The 19,540-nt window shown below is 46.6% G+C and overlaps 1 long non-coding RNA gene across 1 annotated transcript in view; it reads left to right on the plus strand.

Annotated features, from left to right (window-relative positions):
- The first annotated feature begins 13,438 nt into the window (after positions 1 to 13,438).
- Positions 13,439 to 19,540, plus strand: part of LOC135547736 (uncharacterized) — a 99,735-nt gene continuing 93,633 nt past the window's right edge. The window contains exon 1 of the long non-coding RNA XR_010456735.1: positions 13,439 to 13,592. This is a non-coding gene — a long non-coding RNA (uncharacterized LOC135547736). The remainder of the gene's footprint in view (positions 13,593 to 19,540) is intronic.

The raw sequence follows: 19,540 nt of genomic DNA on the forward strand, positions 1-19,540 counted from the left end.
TTTAAATCGTTTAACTTGGGTCAAATGTTTTGGGTAGCCTTCCACAAACTTCCCACAATAGGTTTGGTGAATTTTGGCCCATTCCTCCTGACAGAGCTGGTGTAACAGAGTCAGGTTTGTGGGCCTCCTGGCTCATACACTTTCACGTCTGCCCACATATTTTCTATAGGATTGAGGTCAGGGCTTTGTGATGGCCACTCCACTCGTTTTACTGTGAATACAGGTGTTTGGAAATTGCTCCCAAGGATGAACCAGACTTGTGGAGGTCGACAATTTTTTCTCTGAGGTCTTCACTGATTTCTTTAGATTTTCCCATGATGTCAAGCAAAGAGGCAACGAGTTTGAAGGTAGGCCTTGAAATACATCCACAGGTACACCTCCAATTGACTCAAAATGTCAATTAGCCTATCAGAAGCTTCTAAAGCCATGACATCATTTTCTGGAATTTTCCAAGTTGTTTAAAAGGCACTGTCAACTTAGTGTATGTAAACTTCTGACCCACTGGAATTGTGACCCAGTGAATTTGTTGGAAAAAATGACTTGTGTCATGTGCAAAGTAGATGTCCTAACCGACTTGACAAAACTATTGTTTGTTAACAAGACATTTGTGGAGTGAAACACGAGTTTTTGATTCCAACCTAAGTATATATAAATTCAGACTTCAACTGTCTGTCAGCTTTTTGAGTCTTCTATGCCTTGTCCTCAACACCCTTCTCCCTCCACCCTATAAATTATATCATGGCTGCTGTACTCTGAAGAGCTGTAAACATGTTTTTAAGTCCGTGTCTGTATCCCAAATAGCACCCTATTCCATATAGTGCCCTACTTTTGTAAATGTCCCCCGCAAGGCAAATCCCTGCTCTCTGGGTCTGACTCGAAGGTGGGTTAGGAGAACGTTAATACAGCGAACAGAGTGAAGAGGAAGTGAGAGGTTTAACCACAATGTGGTGGTGGTTCCACAGAACTACCAGGGGTGGTAATCATAGTCACACCAAAGCATAGACCTTATACAGCATTAAAGAAGGAATCCTGTGTCCTCTTTGCCCTCGTTTAGATATCTGTTATCTCCGACAGTGTGGTGTGAGTCTATAGGGAGGAGGTCAGAGACTTGACAGTGTGGTGTGAGCCTATAGGGAGGTCAGAGACCTGACAGTGTGGTGTCAGCCTATAGGGAGGAGGTCAGAGACTTGACAGTGTGGTGTGAGCCTATAGGGAGGTCAGAGACCTGACAGTGTGGTGTGAGCCTATCGGGAGGTCAGAGACCTGGCAGTGTGGTGTGAGTCTATAGGGAGGAGGTCAGAGACCTGGCAGTGTGGTGTGAGCCTATAGGGAGGAGGTCAGAGACCTGACAGTGTGGTGTGAGTCTATAGGGAGGAGGTCAGAGACCTGGCAGTGTGGTGTGAGTCTATAGGGAGGAGGTCAGAGATCTGGCAGTGTGGTGTGAGTCTATCGGGAGGTCAGAGACCTGGCAGTGTGGTGTGAGTCTATAGGGAGGAGGTCAGAGACCTGGCAGTGTGGTGTGAGCCTATAGGGAGGAGGTCAGAGACCTGGCAGTGTGGTGTGAGCCTATAGGGAGGAGGTCAGAGACCTGACAGTGTGGTGTGAGCCTATAGGGAGGAGGTCAGAGACCTGGCAGTGTGGTGTGAGCCTATAGGGAGGAGGTCAGAGACCTGGCAGTGTGGTGTGAGCCTATAGGGAGGAGGTCAGAGACCTGGCAGTGTGGTGTGAGTCTATAGGGAGGAGGTCAGAGACCTGGCAGTGTGGTGTGAGCCTATTGGGAGGAGGTCAGAGACCTGGCAGTGTGGTGTGAGTCTATAGGGAGGAGGTCAGAGACCTGGCAGTGTGGTGTGAGTCTATAGGGAGGAGGTCAGAGACCTGGCAGTGTGGTGAGTCTATAGGGAGGAGGTCAGAGACCTGACAGTGTGGTGTGAGCCTATAGGGAGGTCAGAGACCTGGCAGTGTGGTGTGAGCCTATAGGGAGGTCAGAGACCTGGCAGTGTGGTGTGAGCCTATAGGGAGGAGGTCAGAGACCTGGCAGTGTGGTGTGAGTCTATAGGGAGGAGGTCAGAGACCTGGCAGTGTGGTGTGAGTCTATAGGGAGGAGGTCAGAGACCTGGCAGTGTGGTGTGAGTCTATAGGGAGGAGGTCAGAGACCTGGCAGTGTGGTGTGAGTCTATAGGGAGGAGGTCAGAGACCTGACAGTGTGGTGTGAGCCTATAGGGAGGAGGTCAGAGACCTGACAGTGTGGTGTGAGCCTATAGGGAGGAGGTCAGAGACCTGACAGTGTGGTGTGAGCCTATAGGGAGGAGGTCAGAGACCTGGCAGTGTGGTGTGAGTCTATAGCGAGGAGGTCAGAGACCTGGCAGTGTGGTGTGAGTCTATAGGGAGGAGGTCAGAGACCTGGCAGTGTGGTGTGAGCCTATTGGGAGGAGGTCAGAGACCTGGCAGTGTGGTGTGAGTCTATAGGGAGGAGGTCAGAGACCTGGCAGTGTGGTGTGAGTCTATAGGGAGGAGGTCAGAGACCTGGCAGTGTGGTGTGAGTCTATAGGGAGGAGGTCAGAGACCTGACAGTGTGGTGTGAGTCTATAGGGAGGAGGTCAGAGACCTGACAGTGTGGTGTGAGCCTATAGGGAGGTCAGAGACCTGGCAGTGTGGTGTGAGCCTATAGGGAGGTCAGAGACCTGGCAGTGTGGTGTGAGTCTATAGGGAGGAGGTCAGAGACCTGGCAGTGTGGTGTGAGTCTATAGGGAGGAGGTCAGAGACCTGACAGTGTGGTGTGAGTCTATAGGGAGGAGGTCAGAGACCTGACAGTGTGGTGTGAGCCTATAGGGAGGTCAGAGACCTGGCAGTGTGGTGTGAGCCTATAGGGAGGTCAGAGACCTGGCAGTGTGGTGTGAGCCTATAGGGAGGAGGTCAGAGACCTGGCAGTGTGGTGTGAGTCTATAGGGAGGAGGTCAGAGACCTGGCAGTGTGGTGTGAGTCTATAGGGAGGAGGTCAGAGACCTGGCAGTGTGGTGTGAGTCTATAGGGAGGAGGTCAGAGACCTGGCAGTGTGGTGTGAGTCTATAGGGAGGAGGTCAGAGACCTGACAGTGTGGTGTGAGCCTATAGGGAGGAGGTCAGAGACCTGACAGTGTGGTGTGAGCCTATAGGGAGGAGGTCAGAGACCTGACAGTGTGGTGTGAGCCTATAGGGAGGAGGTCAGAGACCTGGCAGTGTGGTGTGAGTCTATAGCGAGGAGGTCAGAGACCTGGCAGTGTGGTGTGAGTCTATAGGGAGGAGGTCAGTGACCTGGCAGTGTGGTGTGAGCCTATAGGGAGGAGGTCAGAGACCTGGCAGTGTGGTGTGAGTCTATAGGGAGGAGGTCAGAGACCTGGCAGTGTGGTGTGAGTCTATAGGGAGGCGGACAGAGACCTGACAGTGTGGTGTGAGTCTATAGGGAGGAGGTCAGACCTGGCAGTGTGGTGTGAGTCTATAGGGAGGAGGTCAGAGACCTGACAGTGTGGTGTGAGTCTATAGGGAGGCGGACAGAGACCTGGCAGTGTGGTGTGAGCCTATCGGGAGGTCAGAGACCTGACAGTGTGGTGTGAGCCTATAGGGAGGAGGTCAGAGACCTGGCAGTGTGGTGTGAGTCTATAGGGAGGCGGACAGAGACCTGGCAGTGTGGTGTGAGTCTATAGGGAGGTCAGAGACCTGACAGTGTGGTGTGAGTCTATAGGGAGGAGGTCAGAGACCTGGCAGTGTGGTGTGAGTCTATAGGGAGGAGGTCAGAGACCTGGCAGTGTGGTGTGAGCCTATAGGGAGGTCAGAGACCTGGCAGTGTGGTGCCGGGACAACAACCTCTCCCTCAACGTCAGCAAAACAAAAGAGCCGATCGTGGACCACAGGAAACAGAGGGGCGAGCACGCCCCCATCCACATCACTAAGCTGTAGAGGAGCGTGTCGAGAGCTTCAAGTTCCTCGGTGCTATTCCTCTGCCATCATCTGGGTTAAGCCCCGCAATGTGGAAGGAGGGCACAAACTTGGATATGTTGGCTAAAGCCTCGAGTTCCTCATGCCATTTCACTGAATTTAGTTTTTTTTCAGTGGTTTGTTTTCATCACTGTAGAAGGCCTACCTAGCTGTTCTGAATTTGTATTGTATTTAGTTCCTCAACTCTTTCGTTAGGACAGTGTTCTTCTGGTAATGCTGTAGCTACATCTTTCATCCACTAGGGGGCATATGCTATCCAAAAGGCAGGAGGATATCTGTCATCATAAGTTCTTGGTTTGAACATTTATTTGGTAAGAAGGAAGAGCCTGTCACAGTTTAACACCTCTCCTGTGCAAAAGGCAAACCCCTGTTCTCTGGGTCTGACTCGGAGGTGGGTTAGGAGTTGATACAGCGAACAGAGTGAAGAGGAAGTGAGAGGTTTAACCACAATGTGGCGGTGGTTCCACAGAACTACCAGGGGTGGTAATCATAGTCACACCAAAGCATAGACCTTATACAGCATTAAAGAAGGAATCCTGTGTCCTCTTTGCCTTCGTTTAGATATGTGTTATCTCTGGCAGTGTGGTAAGTAAGAAGAGGAGAACGTAATGTCAGTGTTAGAAATGTGCCGTTGAGACTACAAAAGTGACATTCCATCGTTCCTCTAAATCAAAGGGTCAGCCCCTGGACATACATTAACCAGTGGTCTCCACTCAGCCCCTGGACATACAGTAACCAGTGGTCTCCACTCAGCCCCTGGACATACATTAACCAGTGGTCTCCACTCAGCCCCTGGACACACAGTAACCAGTGGTCTCCACTCAGCCCCTGGACATACAGTAACCAGTGGTCTCCACTCAGCCCCTGGACATACAGTAACCAGTGGTCTCCACTCAGCCCCTGGACATACAGTAACCAGTGGTCTCCACTCAGCCCCTGGACATACAGTAACCAGTGGTCTCCACTCAGCCCCTGGACATACAGTAACCAGTGGTCTCCACTCAGCCCCTGGACATACATTAACCAGTGGTCTCCACTCAGCCCCTGGACATACAGTAACCAGTGGTCTCCACTCAGCCCCTGGACATATAGTAACCAGTGGTCTCCACTCAGCCCCTGGACATACAGTAACCAGTGGTCTCCACTCAGCCCCTGGACATACAGTAACCAGTGGTCTCCACTCAGCCCCTGGACATACAGTAACCAGTGGTCTCCACTCAGCCCCTGGACATACAGTAACCAGTGGTCTCCACTCAGCTCCAGAAACTGAGAAACAGGGAGGATACTATACATATTAAAAACTGCAAGCGTCTGCCTCCACCCTATGGCAAAATGTGTAGAACTGCTCATGTATGGTATTGATGTGGATATGCAGACCCACAAGCCACTGCGGCCCCTCATGAGTTCAGTTTTGTGGCCCCCACCCTCAAAATGTGCCCATCCTTGACAGACTGACCAGGTGAATCCAGGTGAAAGCTATCCCTTATTGATGTTACTTGTTAAATCCATTTCAATCAGTGTAGATGAAGGGGAGGAGACAGGTTAAAGAAATATTTTGAAGCCTTGAGACAATTGAGACATGGATTGTGTATGTGTGCCATTCTGAGGGTGAATAAACAAGACAAAATATTTAAGTGCCTTTGAACGGGGTATGGTAGTAGGTGTGATTTGTGTCAAGATCTGCAATGCTCCTGTGTTTTTCACGCTCAACAGTTTCCCATGAGGATCAAGAATGATCCACCACCCAAAGGACATACAGCCAACTTGACACAACTGTGGGGAAGCGTTGGAGTCAACATGGGCCAGCATCCCTGTGGAACGCTTTCAACACCTTGTAGAGTCAACATGGGGCCAGCATCCCTGTGGAACGCTTTCCACACCTTGTAGAGTCAACATGGGCCAGTTTCCCCGTGGAACGCTTTCAACACCTTGTAGAGTCAACATGGGCCAGCATCCCTGTGGAACGCTTTCAACACCTTGTAGAGTCAACATGGGCCAGCATCCCTGTGGAACGCTTTCAACACCTTGTAGAGTCAACATGGGCCAGTTTCCCCGTGGAACGCTTTCAACACCTTGTAGAGTCAACATGGGCCAGCATCCCTGTGGAACGCTTTCAACACCTTGTAGAGTCAACATGGGCCAGTTTCCCCGTGGAACGCTTTCAACACCTTGTAGAGTCCATGTCCCAACAAATTGAGGCTGTACTGATGGAAAAAGGGGAGGGGGGGTTCAACTCAATATCATGAAGGTGTTCCTAATGTTTGGTGTACTCAGTGTACAGTCGTGGCCAAAAGTTTTGAGAATGACACAAATATTAATTTTCACAAAGTCTGCTGCCTCAGTTTGTATGATGGCAATTTGCATATACTCCAGAATGTTATGAAGAGTGAACAGATGAATTGCAATTAATTACAAAGTCCCTCTTTGCCATGCAAATGAACTGAATCCCAGAAAAACATTTCAACTGAATTTCTGCAGAAGGCTTCAGGGAGCCCAAGAAAGTCCAGCAAGAACCAGGACAATCTCCTAAAGTTGATTCAGCTGAGGGATCGGGGCACCACCAGTACAGAGCTTGTTCAGGAATAGCAGCAGGCAGGTGTGAGTGCATCTGCACGCACAGTGAGGGGAAGACTTTTGGAGGATGGCCTGGTGTCAAGAAGGGCAGCAAAGAAGCCACTTATCTCCAGGAAAAACATCAGGGGCAGACTGATATTCTGCAAAAGGTACAGGGATTGGACTGCTGAGGACTGGGGTAAAGTCATTTTCTCTGATGAATCCCCTTTCCGATTGTTTGGGGCATCCGGAAAAAAGCTTGTCTGGAGAAGACAAGGTGAGCGCTACCATCAGTCCTGTGTCATGCCAACAGTAAAGCATCCTGAGACCATTCATGTGTGGGGTTGCTTCTCAGCCAAGGGACTGGGCTCACTCACAATTTTGCCTAAGAACACAGCCATGAATAAAGAATGGTACCAACACATCCTCTGAGAGGAACTTCTCCCACCATCCAGGAACAGTTTGGTGACAAACAATGCCTTTTCCAGCATGATGGAGCACCTTGTCATAAGGCAAAAGTGATAACTAAGAGGCTCGGGGAACAAAACATCAATATTTTGGGTCCATGGCCAGGAAACTCCTCAGACCTTAATCCCTTTGAGAACTTGTGGTCAATCCTCAAGAGGCGGGTGGACAAACAAAAACCCCACAAATTCTGACAAACTCCAAGCATTAATTATGCAAGAATGGGCTGCCATCAGTCAGGATGTGGCCCAGAAGTTAATTGACAGCATGCCAGGGTGGATTGCAGAGGTCTTGAAAAAGAAGGGTCAACACTGCAAATACTGACTATTTGCATCAACTTCATGTAATTGTAAATAAAAGCCTTTGACACTTATGACATGCCTGTAATTATACTTCAGTATTCCATAGTAACATCTGACAAAAATATCTAAAGACACTGAAGCAGCAAACTTTGTGGAAATTAATATTTGTGTCATTCTCAAATCCTTTGGCCACGACTGTACATAATGTAGCACAGCCATTGTCCCATAGAATTACAGTGAGTAGAACAGACATTCCTTGTCCCATAGAATTACAGTGAGTAGAACAGACATACATTGTCCCATAGAATTACAGTGAGTAGAACAGACATACATTGTCCCATAGAATTACAGTGAGTAGAACAGACATACATTGTCCCATAGAATTACAGTGAGTAGAACAGACATTCCTTGTCCCATAGAATTACAGTGAGTAGAACAGACATTCCTTGTCCCATAGAATTACAGTGAGTAGAACAGACATTCCTTGTCCCATAGAATTACAGTGAGTAGAACAGACATTCCTTGTCCCATAGAATTACAGTGAGTAGAACAGACATTCCTTGTCCCATAGAATTACAGTGAGTAGAACAGACATTCCTTGTCCCATAGAATTACAGTGAGTAGAACAGACATTCCTTGTCCCATAGAATTACAGTGAGTAGAACAGACATTCCTTGTCCCATAGAATTACAGTGAGTAGAACAGACATTCCTTGTCCCATAGAATTACAGTGAGTAGAACAGACATTCCTTGTCCCATAGAATTACAGTGAGTAGAACAGACATTCCTTGTCCCATAGAATTACAGTGAGTAGAACAGACATTCCTTGTCCCATAGAATTACAGTGAGTAGAACAGACATTCCTTGTCCCATAGAATTACAGTGAGTAGAACAGACATTCCTTGTCCCATAGAATTACAGTGAGTAGAACAGACATTCCTTGTCCCATAGAATTACAGTGAGTAGAACAGACATTCCATGTCCCATAGAATTACAGTGAGTAGAACAGACATTCCCATCCGAAACAGTGTTGCCTCTTTTCTCTCAGACACAACGCCTGTTATTCTGATACGTGCATTCTGAGATGGAGGTCCCGCCCCCCCAAAAATTACCCAATGTGATTGGATTTTCTTCGATTCTAATTCTACGGTCAATACAATCTCTGTATTGATAGAGACATACCCCCAAGCGACTTACAGCTGTAATCGCAGCAAAAGGTGGCGCTACAAAGAATTAACTTAAGGGGGCTGAATAATTTTGCACGCCCAATTTTTCAGTTTTTGATTTGTTAAAAGTTTGAAATATCCAATAAATGTCGTTCCACTTCATGATTGTGTCCCACTTGTTGTTGATTCTTCACAAAAAAATACAGTTTTTATATCTTTATGTTTGAAGCCTGAAATGTGGCAAAAGGACGCAAAGTTCAAGGGGGCCGAATACTTTCGCAAGGCACTGTACCTGTCAGGATGCTTTCAGAAACATGGCAAACTCAATCCACGGTGGGACGAGTGTCTTGCAGGGTGTTCGACTCCTCCTTGTACATCATTGATGAATGAAGGTCACTAATTAGTGGCTGATGGGAAAACACACACTAGGACCTCCATGGATTGACTCCCCTGATCTAAAGCACAGTGCTCTTGCAGTGGAATTGTTGGCCTGGTTGAATTACGATCTGCAAAACATTAATAATTCAGTCAGTAAAAGCCTAGAAACTACTGTAAGTACAGTAACATAATGTTAATAATATCATAATATTTTTACTGAACAAAAATCTAAAATGCAAAATGCAACCATTTCTAAGATTGAGTGACTGTTCATATGAGGAAATCACTGAATTGAAATGAATTAATTAGCCACTAATCTATGGATTTCACATGCTTGGGCAGGCATGGGAGGGCATAGGCCCACCCACTTGGCAGCCAGGCACAGCCAATCAGAATTACTTTTTCCCCAGACAGAAATACTCCTCAGTAACCCCCACCCCCTCAGATGATCCCCCAGGTGAAGAAGCCAGATGTGAAGGTACAAGGCTGGCGTGGTAGATGACCCCCCAGGTGAAGAAGCCAGATGTGAAGGTACAAGGCTGGCGTGGTAGATGACCCCCCAGGTGAAGAAGCCAGATGTGAAGGTACAAGGCTGGCGTGGTTACACGAGATCTGCTTTTGTGAGGCCGGTTGGACGTACTGCCAAATTCTCTAAAAGAATGTTGGAGGCAGTTTATGGTAGAGATGTTTAATCAGCTTCTTGATATGCCACACCTGTCAGGTGGATGGATTATCTTGGCAAATGAGAAATGCTCACTAACAGGGATGTAAACAAATTTGTGTACCACATTTTAGAAAAATAAGCTTTTTGTGCTGTATGGAACATTTCTGGGATCTTTTATTTCAGCTCATGAAACATGGGACCAATACTTTACATGTTGTGTTTTATATTTTTGTTCAGTGTAAAACAGTCATACTAGTTAATACATTGACTTGTATTTAAAAACATATTTAAAAACATAACTTTCTCAGTATTTAGTTTAACCTCATGTAAAGTTTCAATAAAAAATAAATGCATAAGCCTGTTAAATGAACCATAAACCAGTACAGCCATCTCAATACTGAGCCTGCTAACTGTAGCCGATAATCTAATAGTGCATGACCCTGCTGGTCCTCTATGAACATTTGAACATCTTGGCCATGTTCTGTTATAATCTCCACCTGGCACAGCCAGAAGAGGACTGGCCACCCCTCACAGCCTGGTTCCTCTCTAAGTTTCGTCCTAGGTTCAGGCCTTTCTAGGGAGTTTTTCCTAACCACCGTGCTTCTACACCTGCATTGCTTGCTGTTTGGTTTTTAGGTTGGGTTTCTGTACAGCACTTTGTGATATCAGCTGATGTACGAAGGGCTTTATAAATACATTTGATATATGAAATTTGATAATAGCAACCCTATAGGCTTGACAGGCTAGCATTAGCGTAGTTAGCATAGCGTTATAATATAATACAGCTCTGTAATATATAACACTGGGAGATGTCAAGACGTAGACCATGTAAACGGAGTAGAAAATAATGCACGATATTACCTCAGTAGAGCGAAAAATCAATAAGTTAAAACAGAATATTAGCTGGCGCCATTTTGTCTTTTGTCATGCTACGGTATAGCCTAGCTTAGCCGCAAACCCAGTCATCTCTATGACAAGATCACTAACAGTTTTCACTCGATCAATTTCAACATTTGAACTTTACAATTTCAACATAAAAAAAGGTATGTATCACTCAGATAACAATTTAACATTGTGTTTAGATCATGTGCTTGTGTTTATACCACATACCTGTTTAACAGAACAAAGAAAAGGGAGACACGGAGGCTAACCGTTTAGACACACGAGGCTTCTTCCAGTGTTGTTGAGGGGAGTGGCAGGGGAGGGGAGGGGCAGGGGCAGGGGAGGGGCAGGGGAGGGGCATGGGCAGGGGAGTGGCAGAGGAGGGGCATGGTTTCCAGGTCAAGCAAAAAATGTCTGGCCCCCCCATCTCGTCTTAGATAAGACAACAGTAGCCTAGACAAGATGTAGGCAAGATGTCAACAGGACGATTTAGCAGCTGGTTTAGTTCAAATTAAGACTAATTTCGAGGAAAGAAGTGCCTGTTTCCCAATAACCTTCTGGAATAAGTTACTGAGGATGGGGTCATAACATCACATCCAAGATGGCGTAGCAGTCAGACGTCTTTTGCCTCCCCCTACAGACCGCCGGCCAAGATGTAGCTGGCCCCCCCTGCAGACCTCCGGCCAAGATGTAGCTGGCCCCCCCCACAGACCGAAACAACCCAACTCAACCCTGAAACCACCCATGGATGAGCCAAAAGGCCTGGTTCCACCCTCTTCAAAAATCTCACTGGACTGAAACATACAGTTGAAGTCGGAAGTTTACATACACCTAGGTTGGAATCATTAAAATTTGTTTTTCAACTACTTGTTAACAAACTATAGTTTTGGTAAGTCGGTTAGGACATCTACCTTGTGCATGACACAAGTCATTTTTCCAACAATTGTTTACAGACAGATTATTTCACAATTCCAGCAGGTCAGAAATTTACATACACTAAGTTGACTGTGCCTTTAAACAGCTTGGAAAATTACAGAAAGTGATGTCATGGCTTTAGAAGCTTCTGATGGGCTAATTGACATCATTAGAGTCAATTGGAGGTGTACCTGTGGATGTATTTCAATGCCTACCTTCAAACTCAGTGCCTCTTTGCTTGACATTATGGAAAAATCTAAAGAAATCAGCCAAGAACTCAGAAAAAAATTGGAGACCTCCACAAGTCTGGTTCATCCTTGGGAGCAATTTCCAAACGTCTGAAGGTACCACGTTCATCTGTACAAACAATAGTACGCAAGTATAAACACCATGGGACCACGCAGCCGTCATACTGCTCAGGAAGGAGATGCGTTCTGCCTTCTAGACATGAACGTACTTTGGTGCGAAAAGTGCAAATCAATCCCAGAACAACAGCAAACGACCTTGTGAAGATGCTGGAGGAAACAGGCACAAAAGTATCTATATCCACAGTAAAACGAGTCCTATATTGACATAACCTGAAAGGCCGCTCAGCAAGGAAGAAGCCAATGCTCCAAAACCGCTTTTAAAAAGCTAGTCTACAGTTTGCAACTGCACATGGGGACAAAGATAGTACTTTTTGGAGAAATGTCATCTGGTCTAATGGAACAAAAATAGAACTGTTTGGCCATAATGACCATCGTTATGTTTGGAGGAAAAAGGGGAAGGCTTGCAAGCCGAAGGACCGTGAAGCACGGGGGTGGCAGCATCATGTTGTGGGGGTGCTTTGCTGCAGGAAGGACTGGTGCACTTCTCAAAATAGATGCCATCATGAGGCAGGACAATTATGTGGATATATTGAAGCAACATCAAGACATCAGTCAGGAAGTTAAAGCTTGGTAGCAAATGGGTCTTCCAAATGGACAATGACCCCAAGCATACTTCCAAAGTTGTGGCAAAATGGCTTAAAGACATCAAAGTCAAGGTATTGGAGTGGCCATCACAAAGCCCTGACCTCAATCCTATAGAACATTTGTGGGCAGAACTGAAAAAGTGCAAGCAAGGAGGCCTTACAAACCTGACTCTGTTACATCAGCTCTGTCAGGAGGAATGGGCCAAAATTCTCCCTACATATTGTGGGAAGCTTGTGGAAGGCTACCCAAAGCTTTTGACCCAAGTTAAACAATTTAAAGGCAACGTTACCAAATATTAATTGAGTATGTAAACTTAGGAATTGTGAAAAACTGAGTTTAAATGTATTTGGCTAAGGTGTATATGTAACCGATGTGAAATGGCTAGCTAGTGGTGCGCGCTAATAGCGTTTCAATCGGTGACGTCACTCGTCACTCACCTTTGAGACCTTGAAGGAGTGGTTCCCCTTGCTCTGCAAGGGCCGCGGCTTTTGTGGAGCGATGAGTAACGATGCTTTGTGGGTGTCAGTTGTTGATGTGTGCAGAGGGTTTCTGGTTCAAGCCCGGGTTGGGGCGAGTCCATCAATGCAAGATTCGGGCTCCTCACAACACCTACCCATTTCACCTCCAGAACAACTGGTGAGTTCTGTTTGAACTTGACACCAGTGTTCTTCAACATAACCTCACCCTTGTTATTGTCAACTTCAACAGATTCAAACTCATCCTCTTATCTTTCTCAACCTCCTCTCTCTCTCTTTCACTCCAATCCTTCTCCGTTAACCAATTTCCTGACTCCTTCTGAAAATGTGACACTTTTCCAAGTCAAACACTCTTTTCAGGCTCCTTGAAAGCTAACCCCTGTATTCCCACCGCTTCAAACCAGAGACGCTCTTTACCTGAAGGCCTTCATGCCTGTCTGCCTGCTTTATATAGCAAGCCATGGCCACGTGACTCACTCTCTATGAGCGATTCATTCCCAGAGAGAAGTTGTACCTAATAAACTGTCCAGTGAGTGTATACGATTGCCTATCAAATAAATTACGTTTGTTTTAGCTTGGTTTGGTTGATTGGTCAAGAATGATTGTAGGGTTGGTTGGTTGATTTGGTCGAGGCTGATTGCAGGGTTGGCTTCGGGCTGGACAGGAAACAGGAATTCGGGAACGCGCATCCCATGTAGGCGCACTCCCGGCTGATTTCCCCGGAATGGAGCAGCGAGCCAGTAACGGCGGTGAAAACCGTTCACTTCTGAACACCACAATATTGCATTGACACCCGGATTTGCGACACATTTTAACCTACCAGTTTTTACGTTGGATTCCCGAGGAAAACGTTCTGGATTTGTGACAGTAAGTAACGTTATCCGTTTGCTTTCTCTCTCTCGTTAAAGTCACCTTTATTTTCTAGCGCTCCATTTGCTAAATGATCTCAGATGTACATTGCATTGATTTACTGGAGGCTGTTCAGTTAAAATGCTGTACAATGTTGAATGTTACACTATTATATCGGATTACCACACGTTACCATGAAATAGCCTAGATTTCTACAGCGGTGAGATATTGAGACATTTGGAAACACAAATGGCACATTTTGAATGCAATAATAAACATGGATTTATCGCTAGGCCGAAAATGCACTAGGAGACCTTGCTGCCATGTTCAAGCATTTCAACGAAGGCAGCAGATTAGAATTGAAGGCATCTGCAGTTGGCAAAGACGTTTTCAGGCTAAATTGAATATGTAGTTTATGCCGCAGGAGGGACAAACACAGAGAGAGCCTTGGATGGCTCCTGGCCTGTGAATACTATTGCCGTAGAGAATAATACCAAGTAAAGGTTTAGATTTAGTATCCTAGCCCTAATAGGGAACGCGTTCCTAGTTTTTGTCTTTCGTGAATGTAAATAGTTAATTAGACGTACACAGATGATCGAGGCGCGGCGAGGCATTGACATGGGCGTGTTCTCGTCCCAGTGTTACATGTCTGTGGATTTGACATCCTGTCATTTTTCAGATTCTCATCGCAGAACTGTTGGTTCATCTCGGACGCAATACCGAATAGGACACCTTTTTAAAATGTTATTCTCAACAAACTATTCATCTTTACAAAATGTATATTAGGCTGGTTTAGTGGTTAAAGAGAGCCGCTGTAGTGATGTTACCTTGCCTCAGTCTGATGACAGGCCTGTCTGATGTTCAGCATGTGCCTAAAATCTAGGTATATGGTCAGATAAAAAATAAAAATGTATAGACAAGCGTCCCCGGTAAATGATGACGTAGGGCCGGGTTGACTTTATCTCACGGTGTCACGCTGCCTCGACACTCAGAATTTCTAACTAGAGAATGAGCATCTAGTTTGATAATCCGCAATATTCCCAGACGAACACATGCTAGTTGTAATGTAATTCTGGAGCCAGACTAAAATCTGAATGTCATAAACATATGTAGGTTGCATTCTACACCCTGATCAATGCATCTGCTGAATCCACTTTTCACAGTAGGGCCGGAGAGTAGGGCCATAAAATGAACAACTACTGGCACAGCTGTGCTGTATTACGTTGGATACGGTGATGAATCTCTGCAGTGATTGTATGTGAACACTTGCTTATGTGTGTCCTGTTTCCTTTGTGTCAGGTAGGGTAGACAACCCTATCAGATAAGCCTACATAAATCTACACTGAGTGTACAAAACACTAAGAACACCTTCCTAATATTGAGTTGCACCCCTCCCTCCCTCCCCCCACCCCCAAACGGGAGGTTTGCCCTCAACAGCCTTAGTTCGTCAGGACTATTGAAAGCGTTCCACAGGGATGCTGGCCCATGTTGACTCAACAAGGTGTCTAAAGCGTTCCACAGGGATGCTGGCCCATGTTGACTCCGATGCTTCCCACAGTGGTGTCAAGTCGGCTGGATGTCCTTTGGTTGGTGGAACATTCTTGATACACACGGGCATTTGTTGAGTGAGGAAAAACCCAGCAGCGTTGCAGTTCTTGACACAAACCGGTGCTCCTGACACCTACTACCATACCCTGTTCAAAGGCACTTACATTTTTTGTCTTGCCCATTCACCCTCTGAATGGCACACTTACACAATCCATATTTCAATTGTTTCAAGTGTTGAAAGTAATTTTTTAACATTAAAAACAGCATCCCGGAGTCGCCTCTTCGACGTTGAGACTAGTGTTTTGCGGGGTACTATTTAATGAAGCTGCCAGTTGAAGACTTGTGAGGCGTCTGTTTCTCAAGAATAGATTAAAGTGTCGAGTTTCAGAAGAAAGGTCTTTGTTTCTGGCCATTTTGAGCCTGTAATCGAACCCACAAATGCTGATGCTCCAGATACTTCTAAAGAAGGCCAGTTTTATTGCTTCTTTAATCAGAACAGTTTTCAGCTGTTCTAGCGTAATTGCAAAAGGGTTTTCTAATGATGAATTAGCCTTTTTAAAATGATAAACTTGGATTAGTTAACACAACGTGCCATTGGAACACAGGAGGGGGGGTTGCTGATAATGCACCTCTGTATGCCGATGTAGATATTCCATAAAAAATCAGCCTTTTCCAGCTACAATAGTCATTTAACAACATTAACAATATCTACACTCTATTTCTGATCAATTTGATCTTATTTTAATGGACAAAAGCATATTTTTCTTTCAAAAACATGGACATTTCTCTGTGACCCCGAACTTGTGAACAGTAGTGTATTAGCACTTCCTGTTTTGTACTTCTTGCTTTGCTCCTACGGGGACACTCGCAATGGCTGCATCTTTGAATATAATGGGGATGCCTGTTCTATTCCTTCTATTTCTATGGCAGCACATGCAGTTGGGAGGAGATGAGAAAATGTGCCTTAAAAAAAATACTTTTTTGAGAAGGAGGGGAAAAAATCTAACAGGCATTTGTCATCAGTGAGGAATCTGAAGTCCTTCCATCCTCATCTGAAACAGCTGGTCTCTGCTGTGGAGGGAACCTATAGACATCTAGCTGGTCTCTGCTGTGGAGGGGACCTATAGACATCTAGCTGGTCTCTGCTGTGGAGGGGACCTATAGACATCTAGCTGGTCTCTGCTGTGGAGGGGACCTATAGACATCTAGCTGGTCTGCTGTGGAGGGGACCTATAGACATCTAGCTGGTCTCTGCTGTGGAGGGGTCAGGGGACCTATAGACATCTAGCTGGTCTCTGCTGTGGAGGGGTCAGGGGACCTATAGACATCTAGCTGGTCTCTGCTGTGGAGGGAACCTATAGACATCTAGCTGGTCTCTGCTGTGGAGGGGACCTATAGACATCTAGCTGGTCTCTGCTGTGGAGGGGACCTATAGACATCTAGCTGGTCTCTGCTGTGGAGGGAACCTATAGACATCTAGCTGGTCTCTGCTGTGGAGGGGACCTATAGACATCTAGCTGGTCTCTGCTGTGGAGGGGACCTATAGACATCTAGCTGGTCTCTGCTGTGGAGGGGACCTATAGACATCTAGCTGGTCTCTGTTGTGGAGGGGACCTATAGACATCTAGCTGGTCTCTGCTGTGGAGGGAACCTATAGACATCTAGCTGGTCTCTGCTGTGGAGGGGACCTATAGACATCTAGCTGGTCTCTGCTGTGGAGGGGTCAGGGGACCTATAGACATCTAGCTGGTCTCTGCTGTGGAGGGAACCTATAGACATCTAGCTGGTCTCTGCTGTGGAGGGAACCTATAGACATCTAGCTGGTCTCTGCTGTGGAGGGGTCAGGGGACCTATAGACATCTAGCTGGTCTCTGCTGTGGAGGGGTCAGGGGACCTATAGACATCTAGCTGGTCTCTGCTGTGGAGGGGTCAGGGGACCTATAGACATCTAGCTGGTCTCTGCTGTGGAGGGGTCAGGGGACCTATAGACATCTAGCTGGTCTCTGCTGTGGAGGGAACCTATAGACATCTAGCTGGTCTCTGCTGTGGAGGCGAGTTGTAGTAGAGAAATTAACATTAAATTCTCTGGCAACAGATCTGGTGGACATTCCTGCAGTCAGCATGCCAATTGCACACAACCTCAACTTGAGACATCTGTGGCATTGTGTTGTGTGACACAACTGCACATTTTAGAGTGGCCTTTTATTGTCCCCCAGCACAAGGTGCACCTGTGTAACGATCATGCTGTTTAATCAGCTTCTTGATATGCCACACCTGTCAGGTAGATGGATTATCTTGGCAAAGGAGAAATGCTCACTAACAGGCATGTAAACAAACTTGTGCAAAAACATTTGAGAAAAATAATATGTTTGTTCATATGGAACATTTTCTGGGATCTTTTTAATTCAGCTCATGAAACATGAGACCGAGACTTTACATTGCGTTTTATATTTTTGTTCAGTATAGAAGGACAGTTGGAGGGAAGGCTGCCTTTCTTCCTGCTGGTCTGGGGCTCACTAGTATTCTTCTCTCAGAACACCCTAAAACACAGGGGTCAGAGGTGACGGTTCCATATGGAAGGAAATGTCACAGGAACATTCTAGACACAGCGTCAAATGTCTCTTTTACGAGATGCCGAGGGGCTAGTTCGCTATGGACAGACTGACTGAGACGGCTTGTTTTCAAACCCGTTCACACGGGCTCTGTTGTCTTTATACTTAACAAAACCATGTTAGACAGAATCTACCGGAGCTGAGATCGCCTTCCTGTAACTGTTTGGTTGAAGCTGCTGCTGGCCAGCCAGTAGACATGTTTTGTGGTACATACTGCTGCTGGCCAGCCAGTAGACATGTTTTGTGGTACATACTGCTGCTGCTGGCCAGCCAGTAGACATGTTTTGTGGTACATACTGCTGCTGGCCAGCCAGTAAACATGTTTTGTGGTACATACTGCTGCTGGCCAGCCAGTAGACATGTTTTGTGGTACATACTGCTGCTGCTGCTGCTGGCCAACAGGCTGTGAGTCTAAGTTCGTCTGTATTTTTTTAGGGCTGCTAGAGAATGAGTTGGGGGCTATGGAGTAAAGCTGGTTTAAGCTTTTAGCAAACGTTTGGCTCTGTGGTAAATGCTGTATTGTATTGTATTCACCAGGAACTGGGCGAATTAGGGCGAGACTACTTTACCGTCAATAATAATAATAAACATTTTGCTACATTTGGTCCTAGTGGTTATGACCCTAGTTGAAACTGCTAGCCAATCAATGGGCTGGAGAGACAGAGCGAGAGATGGACTGAATGCAGTGTATTGACTTGGGGCTTAGGAAATCACTCACTTCTCAGTAGTTGGCATTCAAACGTACCTTATGCAGGTGGACAACGGGATTGGCAGGTGTGGTTCCCTTGTGCGCGCTGAATACATTTCATTCAACCACTGAAGACCCTCCCAATGGTTGGTTAACTCTCTCGCTTCTCTGTCCCCTCCCTCCCGTCTCTCGACTCTGTCCCCTCCCTCCCTCCCGTCTCTCTACTCTGTCCCCTCCCTCCCACCCGTCTCTCTACTCTGTCCCCTCCCTCCCACCCGTCTCTCTACTCTGTCCCCTCCCTCCCACCCGTCTCTATACTCTGTCCCCTCCCTCCCACCCGTCTCTATACTCTGTCCCCTCCCTCCCTCCCATTTCTATACTCTGTCCCCTCCCTCCCTCCCTCCGTCTCTCTACTCTGTCCCCTCCCTCCCGTCTCTCTACTCTGTCCCCTCCCTCCCTCCCTCCCGTCTCTCTACTCTGTCCCCTCCCTCCCTCCCGTCTCTCTACTCTCTACTCTGTCCCCCCCCCGGCTCGCTACTCTGTCGTCCGTCCCCCCCCCCGGCTCGCTACTCTGTCAGTAGAGTCCTCTGGGTCCTGGTCTACAATAGTGCACTATGCCCTCTGGGTCCTGGTCTACAGTAGTGCCCTCTGGGTCCTGGTCTACAGTAGTGCACTATGCCCTCTGGGTCCTGGTCTACAGTAGTGCCCTCTGGGTCCTGGTCTACAGTAGTGAACTATGTAGGGAATAGGGTGCCGTTTGGGACACACACTCCATCACCAGCAACAAGAAGATTACATTTTGCTTTTCATAAAAGTGACAAAATCAGTGCTTTTCTCTTTGTCCTAAAACAACTTTCTTCATTGGAAATAGACAGCGTGAATAACTCTCTGGTGGCTCTCCTGTCCTGTCCAATAGAGACAGGTTTTATGATGCTGTTTGTGTTTCCTCTGTAAAATGTCAGCGCCAGGGTGTGTTGACCTAGCATGATGTCACCGCTCAGGATAAAGAGACGCGTGCTAAGTACCCACAACACACCCTGTCTCTGACATTTTAGAGCGAGACTGTATACACACACAGGAAGTACCAGTGACGCGCTCAATACGGAAGTGGATGCTAA

The sequence above is a fragment of the Oncorhynchus masou genome, chromosome 10 (assembly GCF_036934945.1).
Source record: "Oncorhynchus masou masou isolate Uvic2021 chromosome 10, UVic_Omas_1.1, whole genome shotgun sequence".
In the NCBI taxonomy this organism is placed as follows: domain Eukaryota; kingdom Metazoa; phylum Chordata; class Actinopteri; order Salmoniformes; family Salmonidae; genus Oncorhynchus; species Oncorhynchus masou.